Source organism: Pseudorca crassidens, unplaced genomic scaffold (genome assembly GCF_039906515.1).
Source record: "Pseudorca crassidens isolate mPseCra1 unplaced genomic scaffold, mPseCra1.hap1 Scaffold_63, whole genome shotgun sequence".
Taxonomy (NCBI): Eukaryota; Metazoa; Chordata; class Mammalia; order Artiodactyla; family Delphinidae; genus Pseudorca; species Pseudorca crassidens.
Genome location: NW_027136315.1, coordinates 1,367,422 through 1,384,111, shown reverse-complemented (window position 1 = coordinate 1,384,111; position 16,690 = coordinate 1,367,422).

Sequence of the window (16,690 nt, the reverse complement as noted above, 5' to 3'; positions counted from 1 at the left end):
TAAATTTGAGACACTGTTCTGTTTTGGAATTCAGTTCCTGTGTAGCCAAGTTTACATTCCGTGTATTAGTGATATCTTATGATGTTTCTTTTTCTGTGTGACTTATTTCAGTTAGAATCATCGTACCTGAATCCACTCATTGTTCTGCTACGGGCCTGATGACATAGATTTCATTGCTGAGTGATACTGCATTGTACGTAAGTACCACAAGTTCTTTATCCATTTTTCACTTTCTGTGATATTGAACTTGTACGGTAAACGAGGTTCTTGTAAACAGAGGCGTCCCAAACTTTGGGGTGGCTGTGTCTTTTTGATTTTAATTTCCCTAAGCTATAGGACCATAAGTGGAAGTGCCCTAGGCTCTGTTGCTTAGTTTCTTAGATGTTTCAGGAAACACCATACACTTCTCCCGAGTGTCTGTTGGCAATTTACATCCCGCCCATCAGCATAACAAGGCTCCCAGTTCTCCATGGCCTGTCCTGCCTTTCTGGATTTTACACTTTTTTCAGATGGCCCTTTTGACCGGGGGGAAGTGAGACCTCATTGTAGTGCAGATTCCCTTTGCAAGCTTGCTTGGTTGGCCAAAAAGGGCGTATGCGTTTTTTCCTGAATATATTCAGGAAAAAACGCATACGCCCTTTTTGGCCAAGTGCATCATTGTGGACGTTCTGCCTCTTTTCCTATGCTTTCAATGCAATTCCAGTCTACCTCCTGAAATCGGTTTCCTGCAATTCTGCCCCGCTTTCAAGTCCTCTTGGCAGCCTTACTTCAGTATATTTTTGGACGATAGCTGTCATTTATATCTCTGCAGGTTTGTGAATTACAGTGCCCCTGAGCTCCTTTCTTCAACTCGCTTTCTTGTGACCTGTCCACAACACCGCAGGATGGCTTCCGGCCCTAATCTGGTTTCGGCACGGCACGCTGAGCCTTTGGTTATTTCCTCTTCCTGGTGGGAAATGAGAGTTAAATTTGCCCGTCCAGACACCTCCAGCTAGTCTCTCATTGGTTCTCGCTATTCCTGTTCATCTTCCGCAGAAATTGCAACCTGGGCCAAACAGGAGGTTAAAGGGACTGACTCTCAAAGTGGGGAGAGTGTTAGTAAAGCGTCTGGAATGTTGCACCCGAGTACCAGGGTACGAAAACTGAGACATATTTGAACGCGTCTCCCGATCACATGGTTGATCATACTCTAGGTTCCAAATGCATGTTTTAGCTGCAGGAAGAATACCTTAAACCTGGATAGTTGAAACCCGTGGAATGGGTACCATGCAATATGACTTCAAAGGGTCTTCATTTGCTCACCGAACCTCTCCGATCCTATCACTGCTGCGTTTATGCCCCTGTACACACGCTTGATTCTCTTTTGGAGACATAGCAATCCATAGGTTTTAAGATACTTACTAGTCAGGTACATTCTTAGGCGTTTAATATGGGGTGTTGAGTCCATTTCGTTGAGCAAGGAGTAGCTCTTGTCTATTCCATATTTGGCTTAAGGAACTTTATCTGTGCTCATTTCAATCTCTGGTTTTATGCAGCACCCCAACTCACCTTTCCCCTTAAGCAAGCATAAGTTGGTTTTCTAAATTTGAGACCCTGTTCTGTTCTGTAATTCAGTTCCTGTGTAGCCAAGTTTACATTCCGTGTATTAGTGATATCTTATGATGTTTCTTTTTCTGTGTGACTTATTTCAGTTAGAATCATCGTACCTGAATCCACTCATTGTGCTGCTAAGGGCCTGATGACATAGATTTCATTGCTGAGTGATATTGCTTTGTAAGTAAATACTACAAGTTCTTTATCCATTTTTCACTTTCTGCTATGTTGAACTTGTACTGTAAACGAGGTTCTTGTAAACAGAGGCGTCCCAAACTATGGGGTGGCTGTGTCTTTTTGATTTTAATTTCCCTAAGCTATAGGACCATAAGTGGAAGTGCCCTAGGCTCTGTTGCTTTGTTTTTTAGATGTTTCAGGAAACACCATACACTTCTCCCAAGTGTCTGTTGGCAATTTACATCCTGCCCATCAGCATAACAAGGCTCCCAGTTCTCCATGGCCTGTCCTGCCTTTCTGGGTTTTACACTTTTTTCAGATGGCCCTTTTGACCGGGGGGAAGTGAGACTTCATTGTAGTGCAGATTTCCTTTGCAAGCTTGCTTCGTTGTACAAAAAGGGCGTATGCGTTTTTTCCTGAATATATTCAGGAAAAAACGCATACGCACTTTTTGGCCAAGTGCGTCATTGTGGACGTTCTGCCTCTTTTCCTATGCTTTCAATGCAATTCCAGTCTACCTCCTGAAATCGGTTTCCTGCAATTCTGCCCCGCATTCAAGACATCTTGGCTGCCTTACTTCAGTATATTTTTGGACGATAGCTGTCATTTATAACTCTGCAGCTTTGTGAATTACAGTGCCCCTGAGCTCCTTTCTTCAACTCGCTTTCTTGTGACCTGGCTGCAACACCGCAGGATGGCTTCAGGCCCTAATCTGGTTCCGGCACGGCACGCTGAGCCTTTGGTTATTTCCTCTTCCTGGTGGGAAATCAGAGTTAAATTTGCGCGTCCAGACACCTCCAGGTAGTCTCTCATTGGTTTTCCCTATTCCTGTTCATCTTCCGCAGAAATTGCAAACTGGGCCAAACAGGAGGTTAAAGGTGCTGACTCTCCAAGTGGGGAGAGTGTTAGTAAAGCGTCTGGAATGTTGCACCCGAGTACCAGTGGAGGAAAACTGAGACATATTTGAACACGTCTCCCATTCACACGGTTGATCATACTCTGGGTTCCACATGCATGTTTTAGCTGAAGGAAGAATACCTTAAACCTGGAGAGTTGAGACCCGTGTAATGGGTACCATGCAATATGACTGCAAAGGGTCTTCATTTGCTCACTGAACCTCTCCAATCCTATCACTGCTACGTTTATGCCCCTGTACACACGCTTGATTCTCTTTTGGAGACATAGCAATCCATAGGTTTTAAGATACTTACTAGTCAGGTACATTCTTAGGCGTTTAATATGGGGTGTTGAGTCCATTTCGTTGAGCAAGGAGTAGCTCTTGTCTATTCCATATTTGGCTTAAGGAACTTTATCTGTGCTCATTTCAATCTCTGGTTTTATGCAGCACCCCAACTCACCTTTCCCCTTAAGCAAGCATAAGTTGGTTTTCTAAATTTGAGACCCTGTTCTGTTTTGGAATTCAGTTCCTGTGTAGCCAAGTTTACATTCCGTATATTAGTGATATCTTATGATGTTTCTTTTTCTGTGTGACTTATTTCAGTTAGAATCATCGTACCTGAATCCACTCATTGTGCTGCTATGGGCCTGATGACATAGATTTCATTGCTGAGTTATACTGCATTGTACGTAATTACCACAAGTTCTTTATCCATTTTTCACTTTCTGTGATATTGAACTTGTACGGTAAACGAGGTTCTTGTAAACAGAGGCGTCCCAACCTTTGGGGTGGCTGTGTCTTTTTGATTTTAATTTCCCTAAGCTATAGGACCATAAGTGGAAGTGCCCTAGGCTCTGTTGCTTTGTTTTTTAGATGTTTCAGGAAACACCATACACTTCTCCTGAATGTCTCTTGGCAATTTACATCCCGCCCATCAGCATAACAAGGCTCCCAGTTCTCCATGGCCTGTCCTGCCTTTCTGTATTTTACACTTTTTTCAGATGGCCCTTTTGACCGGGGGAAGTGAGACTTCATTGTAGTGCAGATTTCCTTTGCAAGCTTGCTTGGTTGGCCAAAAAGGGCGTATGCGTTTTTTCCTGAATATATTCAGGAAAAAACGCATACGCCCTTTTTGGCCAAGTGCATCATTGTGGACGTTCTGCCTCTTTTCCTATGCTTTCAATGCAATTCCAGTCTACCTCCTGAAATCGGTTTCCTGCAATTCTGCCTCGCTTTCAAGTCCTCTTGGCTGCCTTACTTCAGTATATTTTTGGACGATAGGTGTCATTTATAACTCTGCAGGTTTGTGAATTACAGTGCCCCTTAGCTCCTTTCTTCAACTCGCTTTCTTTTGAGCTGGCCGCAACACCACAGGATGGCTTCAGGCCCTAATCTGGTTCCGGCACGGCACGCTGAGCCTTTGGTTAATTCCTCCTCCTGGTGGGAAATGAGAGTTAAATTTGCCCGTCCAGACACCTCCAGCTTGTCTCTCATTGGTTCTCCCTATTCCTGTTCATCTTCCGCAGAAGTTGCAAACTGGGCCAAACAGGAGGTTAAAGGGACTGACTCTCAAAGTGGGGAGAGTGTTAGTAAAGCGTCTGGAATGTTGCACCCGAGTACCAGGGGAGGAAAACTGAGACATATTTGAACACGTCTCCCGTTCACACGGTTGATCATACCCTGGGTTCCACATGCATGTTTTAGCTGAAGGAAGAATACCTTAAACCTGGAGAGTTGAGACCCGTGGAATGGGTACCATGCAATATGACTTCAAAGGGTCTTCATTTGCTCACCGAACCTCTCCAATCCTATCACTGCTGCGTTTATGCCCCTGTAGACATGCTTGATTCTCTTTCGGAGACATAGCAATCCATAGGTTTTAAGATACTTACTAGTCAGGTACATTCTTAGGCGTTTAATATGCGGTGTTGAGTCCATTTCGTTGAGCAAGGAGTAGCTCTTGTCTATTCCATATTTGGCTTAAGTTACTTTATCTGTGCTCATTTCAATCTCTGGTTTTATGCAGCACCCCAACTCACTTTTACCCTTAAGCAAGCATAAGTTTGTTTTCTAAATTTGAGACCCTGTTCTGTTCTGTAATTCAGTTCCTGTGTAGCCAAGTTTACATTCCGTGTATTAGTGACATCTTATGATGTTTCCTTTTCTGTGTGACTTATTTCAGTTAGAATCATCGTACCTGAATCCACTCATTATGCTGCTACGGGCCTGATGACATAGATTTGATTGCTGAGTGATACTGCATTGTACGTAAGTACCACAAGTTCTTTATCCATTTTTCACTTTCTGTGATATTGAACTTGGACGGTAAACGAGGTTCTTGTAAACAGAGGCGTCCCAACCTTTGGGGTGGCTGTGTCTTTTTGATTTTAATTTCCCTAATCTATAGGACCATAAGTGGAAGTGCCCTAGGCTCTGTTGCTTTGTTTTTTAGATGTTTCAGGAAACACCATACACTTCTCCCGAGTGTCTGTTGGCAATTTACATCCCGCCCATCAGCATAACAAGGCTCCCAGTTCTCCATGGCCTGTCCTGCCTTTCTGGATTTTACACTTTTTTCAGATGGCCCTTTTGACCAGGGGGAAGTGAGACTTCATTGTAGTGCAGATTTCCTTTGCAAGCTTGCTTGGTTGGCCAAACAGGGCGTATGCGTTTTTTCCTGAATATATTCAGGAAAAAACGCATACGCCCTTTTTGGCCAAGTGCATCATTGTGGACGTTCTGCCTCTTTTCCTATGCTTTCAATGCAATTCCAGTCTACCTCCTGAAATCGGATTCCTGCAATTCTGCCCCGCTTTCAAGTCCTCTTGGCAGCCTTACTTCAGTATATTTTTGGATGATAGCTGTCATTTATAACTCTGCAGGTTTGTGAATTACAGTGCCCCTGAGCTCCTTTCTTCAACTCGCCTTCTTGTGACATGGCCGCAACACCGCAGGATGGCTTCAGGCCCTAATCTGGTTCCGGCACGGCACGCTGAGCCTTTGGTTAATTCCTCTTCCTGGTGGGAAATGAGAGTTAAATTTGCCCGTCCAGACACCTCCAGCTAGTCTCTCATTGGTTTTCGCTATTCCTGTTCATCTTCCGCAGAAATTGCAACCTGGGCCAAACAGGAGGTTAAAGGCGCTGACTCTCCAAGTGGGGAGAGTGTTAGTAAACCGTCTGGAATGTTGCACCCGAGTACCAGGGTACGAAAACTGAGACATATTTGAACACGTCTCCCGATCACATGGTTGATCATACTCTAGGTTCCACATGCATGTTTTAGCTGAAGGAAGAATACCTTAAACCTGGGTAGTTGAAACCCGTGGAATGGGTACCATGCAATATGACTTCAAAGGGTCTTCATTTGCTCACCGAACCTCTCCAATCCTATCACTGCTGCGTTTATGCCCCTGTACACACGCTTGATTCTCTTTCGGAGACATAGCAATCCATAGGTTTTAAGATACTTACTAGTCAGGTACATTCTTAGGCGTTTAATATGCGGTGTTGAGTCCATTTCGTTGAGCAAGGAGTAGCTCTTGTCTATTCCATATTTGGCTTAAGGAACTTTATCTGTGCTCATTTCAATCTCTGGTTTTATGCAGCACCCCAACTCACCTTTCCCCTTAAGCAAGCATAAGTTGGTTTTCTAAATTTGAGACCCTGTTCTGTTCTGTAATTCAGTTCCTGTGTAGCCAAGTTTACATTCCGTGTATTACTGATATCTTATCATGTTTCTTTTTCTGTGTGACTTATTTCAGTTAGAATCATCATACCTGAATCCACTCATTGTGCTGCTAAGGGCCTGATGACATAGATTTTATTGCTGAGTGATATTGCTTTGTAAGTAAATACCACAACTTCTTTATCCATTTTTCACTTTCTGCGATGTTGAACTTGTACTGTAAACGAGGTTCTTGTAAACAGAGGCGTCCCAAACTTTGGGGTGGCTGTGTCTTTTTGATTTTAATTTCCCTAAGCTATAGGACCATAAGTGGAAGTGCCCTAGGCTCTGTTGCTGTGTTTTTTAGATGTTTCAGGAAACACCAAACACTTCTCCCGAGTGTCTGTTGGCAATTTACATCCCGCCCATCAGCATAACAAGGCTCCCAGTTCTCCATGGCCTGTCCTGCCTTTCTGGATTTTACACTTTTTTCAGATGGCCCTTTTGACCGGGGGGAAGTGAGACTTCATTGTAGTGCAGATTTCCTTTGCAAGCTTGCTTGGTTGGCCAAAAAGGGCGTATGCGTTTTTTCCTGAATATATTCAGGAAAAAACGCATACGCCCTTTTTGGCCAAGTGCATCATTGTGGACGTTCTGCCTCTTTTCCTATGCTTTCAATGCAATTCCAGTCTACCTCCTGAAATCGGTTTCCTGCAATTCTGCCCCGCTTTCAAGTCCTCTTGGCAGCCTTACTTCAGTATATTTTTGGACGATAGCTGTCATTTATAACTCTGCAGGTTTGTGAATTACATTGCCCCTGAGCTCCTTTCTTCAACTCGCTTTCTTGTGAGCTGGCCGCAACAGCGCAGGATGGCTTCAGGCCCTAATCTGGTTCCGGCACGGCACGCTGAGCCTTTGGTTAATTCCTCTTCCTGGTGGGAAATGAGAGTTAAATTTGCCCGTCCAGACACCTCCAGCTAATCTCTCATTGGTTCTCGCTATTGCTGTTCATCTTCCGCAGAAATTACAAACTGGGCCAAACAGGAGTTTAAAGGCACTGACTCTCCAAGTCGGGAGAGTGTTAGTAAAGCGTCTGGAATGTTGCACCCGAGTACCAGGGGACGAAAACTGAGACATATTTGAACACGTCTCCCGATCACACGGTTGATTATACTCTGGGTTCCACATGCATATTTTAGCTGAAGGAAGAATACCTTAAACCTGGATAGTTGAGACCCGTGCAATGGGTACCATGCAATATGACTTCAAAGGGTCTTCATTTGCTCACTGAACCTCTCCAATCCTGTCACAGCTGTGTTTATGCCCCTGTACACACGCTAGATTCTCTTTCAGACATAGCCATCCATACGTTTTAAGATTCTTACTAGTCAGGTATATTCTTAGGCGTTTAATATGCGGTGTTGAGTCCATTTCGTTGAGCAAGGAGTAGCTCTTGTCTATTCCATATTTGGCTTAAGGAAATTTATCTGTGCTCATTTCAAACTCTAGTTTTATGCAGCACCCCAAGTCACCTTCCCCCTTAAGCAAGCATAAGTTTGTTTTTTTAAACTTGAGACCCTGTTCTGTTTTGGAATTCAGTTCATGTGTAGCCAAGTTCACATTCTGTGTATTAGTGATACCTTATGATGTTTCTTTTCTGTGTGACTTATTTCAGTTCGAATCATCATACCTGTATCCACTCATTATGGTGCTACGGGCCTGATGACATAGATTTCATTGCTGAGTGTTATTGCATTGTACGTAAGTACCACAACTTCTTTATCCATTTTTCACTTTCTGCGATATTGAACTTGTACGGTAAACGAGGTTCTTGTAAACAGAGCCGTCCCAAACTTTGGGGTGGCTGTGTCTTTTTGATTTTAATTTCCCTAAGCTATAGGACCATAAGTGGAAGTGCCCTAGGCTCTGTTGCTTTGTTTTTTAGATGTTTCAGGAAACACCATACACTTCTCCCGAGTGGCTGTTGGCAATTTACATCCCGCCCATCAGCATAAGAAGGCTCCCAGTTCTCCATGGCCTGTGGTGCCTTTCTGGATTTTACACTTTTTTCAGATGGCCCTTTTGACCCGGTGGAAGTGAGAGTTCATTGTAGTGCAGATTTCCTTTGCAAGCTTACTTGGTTGGCCAAAAAGTGCGTATGCGTTTTTTCCTGAATATATTCAGGAAAAAATGCATACGCCCTTTTTCGCCAAGTGCATCATTGTCGAGGTTCTGACTCTCTTCATATGTTTTCAATGCAATTCCAGTCTACCTCCTGAAATCGGTTTCCTGCAATTCTGCCTTGCTTTCAATGCCTCTTCATAGCCTTACCTCAATATATTTTTTGAAAATAGTTGGCCTTTATAACTCTGCAGGTTTTTGAATTGCAGTGGCCCTTAGCTCCATTTTTCAGCTCTTATTTTTGTGGTCTTGCCCCATAACCACAGGATTCAGTGAAGCCCTATTTTTCTTCTGGGGCACCTTGCTGTGCCTTTGGTTAATTCTTCTTACTGATGTGACATTAGAGTGACATGTGCCCATTGAAACCGCTACAGCTAGTTTCTCACTGGTTCCCCCTATTCCCATTCATCCTCCGCACTAACTGCAGACTGTGCAATAGCAGAACTTAAAGGCATTGACTCTCCATGTGGGGATGTTGTTAGTAAAGTGGCTGGAATGTCGATCCGGAGCCCCAGGAGAGGAAAAATGAGGTGCGTTTTAGAAACCTTTCCCGATCATATGGTATACCAGTCGCTGGGTTTCCCAAGCATGGTTTAGCTGTAGGAAGATTCCCTTCAACCTGGAGTGTTGGGACCCTTGGAATGAGTAGCATGAAGTATTGCATTAAACTTTCGGCAGTTGCTCACCAAAGCTCACCAATCCTCTCAGCCCCAAGTGTCCAGCCTTATGTCTTATCCAGCTGTGGGTTTATATGTGGTCAATCCAGGTTGCATCACAGCCCCTGAGCGAATTTTGTAAGAATTTTTCTCTCTTTCATTGTTTCAGCGTTTTGTTTTTAAAATTTATTTCTATAATGGGGTTTAGCTCATTTTCACTGCTGTGTTTGTGCCGCTCTGCACACACTTGATTCCCTTATGGAGATATATCAATACATGGGTTTTAAGATTCTTATTACTCAGATATATTTCTCTGCGGTGTATAGGGTGTGTTGAGGCCAGTTCATTGAGCAAGGTGTAGATCTTGTCTAATACCTATTTGGTTTATTGAACGGTATCTGTGCTAATTTCAAACTCTGGTTTTATGCATCACCCCACCTCTCCTTTCCCCTTAAGCTGACATAAGTGTGTTTTCTAAATGTGAGACACTGTTCTGTTCTGTAATTCATTTCTTGTGCAGCCATATTTACCCTCCCTCTATAAGTGATATCTTATGATATGTTTCTTTTTCTGTTTGACTTATTTCAAGTAGTATTATCGGACCTAAATCCACTCTTTATCCTTCTACTAGCCTTATTACATTGATTTCATGGTGAAGAGATATTCCATTGTACATAAGTACCACATCTTCTTTATCCATTGTTCTCTTTCCTGGGATATTTAAGGTGTACTGAAGTTGAGGTTCTTGTAAACAGAGTAGCCCTAAACTGTGGTGTGCTTGTGTCTTGTTGATTTTAGACTTCCCTAGATATACTCCCATGATTGGAAGTGTCCTATGCTCTGTAGCTCTGTTTTTTAGATGATTTAGGAACCACCATACACTTCTCCAGAGTGGCTCTCGGCAGTTCACACACTGCCCATCAGCGTATAAAGGCTCCCTGTTCTCCATGGCCTGTCCTGCATTTCTGGTTTTTACAATTTTTTAGGATGGCCCTTTTGACTGGTGGGAAATGAGACTTCTTTGTTGTGCACATTTGCATTGCTTGCTTGCTTCGTTGCCCATAAAGTGCGTATGCGTTTTTTTCCTGGATATAATCAGGAAAAAACGCATACGCCCTTTTGGGCCAACTGCATCATTGTCGAAATTCTGCCGCTTTTCATGTGCGTTAAAGACGAGTCCAATCTATCTCTTGAAATCTGTTTCTTGCAATTCTGTCTTGCATTCAGATCCTCTTCTTTGCCTTACCTCAACATATTTTTGGACGTTAGTTTTCATTTATAACTCTGCAGGTTTGTGAATTGCAGTGACCCTGAGCTCCATTTTTTAAGTTGCTCTTTTGTGAGCTGGCCTCAAACCCGCAGGATTGCTTCAGGCCCTATTTTGGCTCCGGCGAGGCAGGCTGAGCCTTTCTTTAATTCTTATTCTTAATGGGAAATTAGAGTGATATGTGCCGGTCCAAACCCCTACAACTATTCTCTCATTGGTTCCCCCTCTTCCCGTTCATCCTCCTCACAATTTGCAAAATGTGTGAAACAGAAATTTAAATGTGCTGATTCTCCAAGTGGGGAGATTCTAAGTAGCGTGGCTGGAATGGTGAACAGGAGCACCAGGAGAGGATAAATGAGGTGCATTTTAGACACATCTCCCGATCACATGGTGTACAGTCCTCTGGGTTTTCCATGCATGTTTTAGCTGTAGGAAGATCCCTTGAACCTGCAGATTTGGGACCCATTGAATGGGTACCAGGTAGTATTACTTTAAAGGGTGTGCATTTCCTCACCCAACCTCACATTTCTCTTAGCGCAAACAGTTTCCAGCCTTATGTCTCATCCTGCTGTGGGTCTAGATGTGTTCAATCCATGTTGCATCACCGTCCCTGAGGAAAAGTTGTAAGAGGTTTTCTCTGTCTCTCTGTCGTTTATTTTTTTCAATTTATTACTATATTGGTTACAGCTGATTTTCAAAGCTCTGTTTCTTGCTGCTGTACATCCACTTGATTCACGTACAGAGAGACATCAATAAATTCTTTTTCAGATTCTTACCAGTCGTATATATTCTTTTCCGGTGACTTGAGTGTGCTGAGTGCAGTTCTTTTAGCTACCGTGTAGGCCTTGTTGATTATCAGTTTGGTATTTGGAATGGTATCTTTGCTAATTTCAACCTCCTGGATGATGCCTCACCCCTCCCCACCTTTCCCGTTTAGCAGCCTTATGCGTGTTTTCTACATATTTGACTATGTTTTTGTTTTGTAATTTATTTCATGTGTAGCCATTTTGGATTCCACCTTTAAGTGATAGCTTATGATATGTGTCTTTTTCTTTTTGAATTCTGTCACTTAGAATGATCATACGTAACTCCTCGGGAGTTGTTACAACTGGCCATATTTCATTGATTTCCAGGCTGAATAATATTCCACTCTACCTAAGTACCACATCTCTATCCATTTTTTCCCTCCAGAGACATTTAAGTTATATCCTAGTCGAGGATCTTTTAAACAGAGAGGGGGTAAACATTGGGGTGCCTGTGTCCTCTCGATTTTTGTTTTTCCCAAGATATACGCCCATGAGTGCAAGTGCCCTATGCTCTGTAGCTCATTTTTTAGATGCTTTAGTAAACACAATACACTTCTCCAGAATGGCCGTTGGCAATATACATTTCCACTATAAGTCTCACAGGGCTCCCTCTTCTCGTTGCCCTGTCCTGCATTTCTGTTGTTTACGCTTTATGAGGATGGCTCTTCTGACTGATGTGAAGTGATATCTTTTGTAGTATTGACTTCCAGTGCCCACCTGTTTGGTTGGCTAAAAAAGTGTATGCCCTTTTCTTGAATATATACAGAAAAAAACGCATACACCCTTTTTGGCCAACTGCAATGTTCAGCTCCTTTTCTTGTGCTTAATGGCGAGTCCTTTCTACCTCCTCAAATCCCTTTCCTGCCATTCTCCCTTGCTTACAAGTCCTTTTCTTTGACTTTCCTCAAGACATTTTTCAGTGATGGATATTTTCAACTCTGCAGTTTTGTGAATTTTACTGCCCCTGAGTTCCATTGTTCAACTTGTGTTTATGGGAACTGGCCACAAAGCAGTGGGATTTCCTCAAGCCCTATACTGTTTCCATGGGCAACCCTAGCCTTTGGTCAATTCATCTTCCTGATTGGAAATTAGAGTGACATGTGCCTGTCTGAACACCTAGGACTTGTCTCTCATTGTTCCTCATCCTTCCGCTTCATCCTCTGGACAAATTCCAAACTGTACGCAACAGGATGTTGACAGTGCTGACATCTCCAAGTGGGGAGACTGTTAGTAAAGACGCTGGAGGGGTGAACCCGAGCACCAGGAGATGAGGAGATGAGATGCCTTTTCCAAACTCTTCCCGATCAGACGGTATACCATCCTCTGGGTGTGACAGACATGTTTTAGCAGTAGGAAGAGTCCCATTCATGTAAGGAGAACACCAGGGCTTTTTCAAAATCAGTGTCTCCCCGAAACCCAAACTGGGGAAGTTTTTAAGCTACGGCTACACATATGTTCATTAAGGGCCTTGGGAAGTAGGCAGAGTCCAAACTTTAGATAATTGAAGTCTTCAGGGTCAGAAGCACTCACCACCAGCTTCCCTTAGGCTACACTTTAACTGTCATTGATAGATGATGTCAATAAAAATATCTATTCTTTTTCAGATTATTTCCCCTTATAGGTTATTGCAAAATGTTGAGTGTAGTTCCCTGTGCTATACAGTAGTTCCTTGTTGATGATCTATTTTATACATAGCAGTGTGTATGTGTTAATTCCAAACTGTTAATTTATCCCTCCTCCCACCTTTCCCCTTTGGTAATAATAAATTATAAGATTTTATACTTCTCAGAAATGGGGGAGCTGAAAGAGAGGTATCATTTTCAATGGAAAAGCATTTAAAACAGGATTGAAGGTTTAACCAAGATTATTAGATGTACATCCTTGGAAAGAAATCACTTCGTTTCTCTAATATTGACCTGACAAATAAGACAAACCTTTTCACTGAACTTGCTTATAAAAAGTGATGGAAATATCAAATGGAAGTGTTAAAAACATCTTATTTTACCCGAGCCTTATACACTGTTCTATGTTAACTACAGTTTGGCTCACACATCTGTTCATTGAGGTTACAATAGTCTCAATTTCTGTTACTGATCCTCCAGAGTGGACCCCAACAAGTGTCCCCCTGCCCAGTGTCATTGGGGCCAACAGATCGAGACTGAGTTTGGTTCACAAGCAAAGGAAACTTTATATTTTGATCAGAGAATGGAGAGGTGAGAGCATGCACTACCCCGTGGGCTGTGGGCTGGGCTGCTGTGTAGAGATCCTGTCAGAGTCAGTGGGAGGGAGGGAGGGGGCAGAGCTCTCGAGGGCCGGGTTGGCTGTAGCTCAGGCTCTATATCGTGGAGTCTGCACTGGGCCCCAGGAGCTGAGGTGTCGACCCAGCCATTCTGCACTAGGAAATCTGGTCTGAAGTGCCGGGTGTGGAACCTCTGCATGCGGGACCCTAGGAGCACGTGAAATTAGACAAAGCACAAAGGATAAAAAAGGTTAGACTTGACTTTATTGCCCAGATTCTATTTTTATCTCCCAGGGATTTTTAATGGGCTTTGCTGGGGACAAACCCCTCCTCTGCTTTTTGTCCCGTTCCTCATTCTTGGAGTGCTGAGGGTGCAGACCCTTCTTCTGTAACTGCTGAGTGCTGAGTTGGGAGCCCTCATACCCTGGGGCGAGGGTCAGAGCTTCTCCCCAGCAGCCTCCCGGTGACGTTGATTGTCCCCAGGACCCCTGCCTCCCTGCTCGTCCACCTGAGCACCAGCATTGGAAGTGTTATAGATTCTAATGACCTTTAAGGGTCCAGGAAAGAGATGTGCAGAGACGCTGTGGGGGCCGGTTTCACCCCGCCCCACATTTGTTTGGCCACCTTAGGCTGACCGTTTCTGCCAGCCTAGATGCTCTGACCAGTAGTCTGCGCTTTCTTCAATTAGGCCCCTGAATTAACGTACAAACAGCACCAGGTGTCAGAGCCCTGCCCGCTCAACTCCCAGACAGTCCAGGGTCAGTGGTGATCAAGGACCATGATGGCCACTGAGTCAACAGCCTTTTGAAGTAAACAGGAGTCCAGCCGGTCTTATTGGCCACCATCATCACGGTGTCTGTAGGCTTTTCTATGGTGACAGTGTGGTATACTGTTCCCCCGCCAAGATTATTAGCTCCCCTCTGGGTGCAGTAAGTCCTGCAAGCAGTAGTCTACTCTTTTGGGACACACTCTTGTTGTTTTATGAGAGAAACTCCAGGTCAAGTGATGTTCACACGAGTCGTCATGGTGCCCTGTTGCCCCCGGTTATCTCTCTGGATGTTGGAGTTGGAGGGCCTCCTCACTCGAGGTCAGTGTGCCCACGGAGCGAACCCTGCAACTTCAGGGCATGGTTGGTGGTTAGGATCACCACGTGGGGTCCTTTTCCCTTAGGAGGGAGGTGGCCTTTTGGGCTGCTGATTTCCAGGTTTTTAGATACCGCCAGTATCTTGGCCAGATGTGGCAGTGGGCCAAGCCCCTTAGTGACCGTAGTTTATCCTACCTGGATGGCATTCTTGCATTGTTCCATTTCAAGTGGTCCCAGTTTTTGCACTAATTCTCCAATGGCGATTCACCTTTCACCGGGAATGTAAAGGTCAAAGGGTTTAGCTAAATTAGGGAGTTCCAGGGCAAGGGTCTGAATTGACTGCTCTTTCCATTCTTGAAAGGCCACTTCTGGATTCTATTCAAAAGGATCATCATCTTTTCCTTTCAGTGTTTCATATAGAGGCCCAGCTAGTAGACTGTAGTTAGGGATCCAGAAGCAGCAAACCCTGGCCTCCCCAGGAACCCCTAAGCTGTCTTCTAGTTTTAGAAAGGGGTAAGGCTGAAAATGGTTTCTTCCCTTTCCTGGGATGGGCTTCTCCGACCTTCTGTGAGAATGAAGCCCAGGCAGGTCACTGCAGTCTGTGATATTTGAGCTTTTTCTTGGACAACTTCTATCCTTTATTGGCTTGGTAGTTCAGAGGCCTCCTTAGTAGGGCTAGCGATCAGAATGTCGCCTGCATATTGAAGGAGGGTTTCCTTTTCCAGAGGTAGAACTTTTAGGTCTTTAGCTAAGCTTTCCCCAAAGATGGTGTGGGAATTTTTGCACCCTTGGGGCCGAACGGCCCGGAAGTATTGTTTTAGTTGTATGTTGAGTCCTGCCACTCACAAGCCAAAATTTCTTGTGACTCTGGGACTAATGGAATACAAAAGAAGGCATCATTGAAGACTAATACAGAATACCATGTCCTGGTGGTTGGTAGAATGACCAGCAGGGTGTAGGAATTAGGAGCAACTGGAGGTATATCCTCGGTGGCTTCACTGACTGTCCTGACATCCTTTACCAGGTCCCCAGCAGCCCATGGGACTCTCGTGGTCAGACCAATCCCAGAATATGGAGCTCACCTGGGCAGGTACCCCACCCCCACCCCAGCCCACGGGGCTCTCGTGGTCAGGCCCCTCCCAGGATACAGAGCTACCCTTGCAGATACTGTGGCAGGGCTGGGCACACAGGAACCGTGCACATAGCCCTCATTGCAGAGCACCCCCAGCTCACCTGTCGCTCAGAGCTGACACAGAGCACCTCAGAGCAGGACTTGAACTAACAAACAGCAGCTGTGACAGGTCTGTGACCCTGGGCATCACTCCGTGCGGCCTCCCTCCACCTGGTCTTCCAGAGACTTCCACTGCACCCGGGGCACCAGGCCTCTGTCTCCAACCACCACCCACCCCTCCTCTCCCTGACTCCTGGGTTCCTCTCATTAGGAGAGGGTTTTCTTGAAGTTGTCTCCCACTCATGGGCCAGATAAAATGATTAGAAAACAAGCCAAAGCTGCAGCCCCTTGTCTATCCTGACTCTCGGGAGCCCACACCTGTTCCTTGGACCTAGCCGCTTCAGCAAGTTCCATTTTCTGCAACTGTGAGCCCCTGAGGGGTGATGATTGGCTGACCTGGGCAGACTTACCGTGCCGGCCAGTCCTCCCCAGGTGTGCCTGGGTTGAGATCAATATAAATACCACTCCAGGCAGCAAGAGCCCCTGCAGCCGTGCCTGACGCCATTTTCTCTGCCCTGTCAGCAGTCTCGGGGCTGGGCTGGTGGGAGGGAGGGAGAGGCCACGGCTTTGTGGGTGGCCCAGTGTGAGTGGGGCTCTGCTGGACTTTCTGCAGCAGTTGCCAGGCTGCCACCTGCTAAAGAAGAGGATGTGTCACCCATACCTGCTGCTGGAATTTCTCCCTGGGCAGAGGTGAGGAAGGAAAAAAGCAGTGGGGGCAGGGACAGGACGGGTATCTCAGGCAGGGAAATGGAAATCTTCCAGAAGAGCACCCAGGGCCAGGACCATCCTGGCTGGCCTGCAGGCACCAAGTCGGCCGGCATGCTGTCACTCGTGTGGCTCCATGGCCCTTCCTCTAGGCTTTCAAGTCCTTGTATATATTCAGGTGTTTTACC